Source organism: Anneissia japonica, unplaced genomic scaffold, assembly GCF_011630105.1.
Source record: "Anneissia japonica isolate Jap-2015-1 unplaced genomic scaffold, ASM1163010v1 scaffold131_len961581_cov171, whole genome shotgun sequence".
NCBI classification, from domain to species: Eukaryota; Metazoa; Echinodermata; class Crinoidea; order Comatulida; family Comatulidae; genus Anneissia; species Anneissia japonica.
The window spans coordinates 496,244-498,460 of NW_022750285.1; the positions used below are offsets into that span (position 1 = coordinate 496,244).

General features: G+C 33.8%; 1 long non-coding RNA gene across 1 annotated transcript; it reads right to left on the minus strand.

Annotated features, from left to right (window-relative positions):
* Window positions 1-17: 17 nt before the first annotated feature.
* On the minus strand, window positions 18-1,503 carry LOC117121286. The gene is made up of 3 exons (XR_004447521.1): window positions 1,393-1,503; window positions 529-642; window positions 18-153 (listed from the first exon to the last, which is right to left on the minus strand). It is a non-coding gene; the product is annotated as an uncharacterized LOC117121286 (long non-coding RNA).
* Between the last annotated feature and the right edge of the window lie 714 nt (window positions 1,504-2,217).

Consider the following 2,217-nt stretch of genomic DNA (forward strand, 5'->3'; position numbering starts at 1 on the left):
TTTGTGATATTGCAGCAGCAACTGTCCATAACCATGCCTTTTCTTGTCCGATGGTACCAAGCTAAATTAGTATGAATTATGACGTTGAACAAATCTATTTTAAAATATTGAATCACTGTGACTTGTACTAACATTTTTCAGAGTTCACTCTTGCTGAAAGATATAACAAAACAAAATCTTTAAAATGAATAATAATGGTAAACTTATACAGTATATAGAGTGCATATTATAGAAACCGCTATTAAATGTATTACATCCCTTTATTATTGTATTGAAATAGGAGTAATATACATATGTAGCTAATGACAGACAGCAGTTACTTTTTTTTTAATAAAGAAGTAGTTCTCAAAACAGCTTTTAGCCTACATTACAATTTCAATATCACTTAAGGCCTATATAGGCCTAATATATACACATTAAATTTGACTAACCTCTATCGTGTAAACTATAGCATCATCTATAGCATGTTGTTAATAATTAATAGTACAGGACAGTTTAAATAAAACGTCAACAAAACATTATATTCACCTTTAGTAAGTCATGTAATTTTCTGTTCCTTCATGTAGATAAGTCTTCAAACAAACATTAATATGCTTTCCTACTACAATGATTGAGTTGACTAGTTACTGAGACTTGAGAATCCTGAAATAAAGTCACCATTTATTTTGTTAGTATAGGCCTTTTGATTACATTACTTTCTCCAAATAATGATACAATTCTTTACACCCCCCCACCCCCGGTTGACTATCCCGGTTAATCATGAACCGATTATTTTATTAAAGCACTATAGAATGTCAGGTAATTTTCTGTTCCTTCACAGATACGTCTTTAAACAAACATTAATGCTTTCAACTACAAGATTGAGTTGACCGGATAGAGTTTTCATTTAATTACGATAGTAACTGAGACTTGAGTATCCTGAAATAAAATCACCACTTATGTTAGTATAGGCCTAGAGATTTAATACATTAACTTTCTGCAAATAATGATACAATTCTTTACACCACCCCCTCTCCGGTTGTACCCTAAACCCATTATTTTATTAAAGCATCATGGACATTTAATAATAGTGAGGACACGGCCCAAATGCAATTTACCACTCTTCTTATGGCATGCTAGACTATAGGGCAATTAACTTACAACTTGGCTAGGCCAACAAAAGGCCCAGGTTCTAGGCCTAGCCCTATATCCTCAATGGCCTAGAGAGAACCTCAGTTCTCAGTCTCTGTACAGCGGCTAGGCTAGTATTACCGTTACAGCTAGGCCTAGGCCTTAGGCTAGGCCAGGCGCCTCTTCATCTACCACTACTACTAGGCCAGGAGGAGGCTAGCGTGTCTGCTAGAGTGGTAAACTAATTAAATAATAAAACAATAAAACAAAACCAACTCTTACCACTTAATAGTGAATACAGTACTGCTAAAATACTTCCAAGGAGTATGTTTATAACTGCCTAACATCATGACAAGTCCAGAGAAAAATTCAAAATACTACCGCTTCCGAGATGTGTATAAGAGACAGATACCATTGAAAGTTTAAAGATTTTCGGAACAGTACTCGAGAAATGGTGGAAATAATTCAAGAATTTGCACTAAGGGTTCGGCTAGATAAGCACTTTTATACAAAAAATGACAATGTTAAAAAGTTCAGCTAAAATGTCATTTTTTTTAGTTAGATAGCCTAAAACAAACACTATTCCATAGAAAGTTTGAAGGTTTTCGGAACAGTACTCCGAATATAGCGAAAATAAATTTTAAAAAATTGCACTAAGTGCTCAACTTGGCGAGATAAGCACTTTTGTACAAAAAATTAACAATGTTATAAAGTTGAGTCCAAATGTAATTTTTTTTTAGTTAGGCACTGTGAGATAGCCTGAAACAAACACTATTTCATAGAAAGTTTGAAAGTTTTCGGAACAGTACTTCAAATATAGCGGAAATACGTCTAAAATTTGCATTAAGTGCTCATCTCGGCGAGATAAGCACTTTTCTAACAAAAAGTGACAATGTTAAAAAGTTGAGTCTAAATGTAATTTTTTTTTAGTTAGGCACTGTGAGATAGCCTGAAACACACACTATTCCATTGAAAGTTTGAAGGTTTTCGGAACAGTACTCGAAATATGGCGGAAATAATTCAAAAATTTGCACTAAGTGCTCATCTCGGTGAGATAAGCACTTTTCTACCAAAACGTGACAATGTTAAAAAGTTGAGTCCAAATGT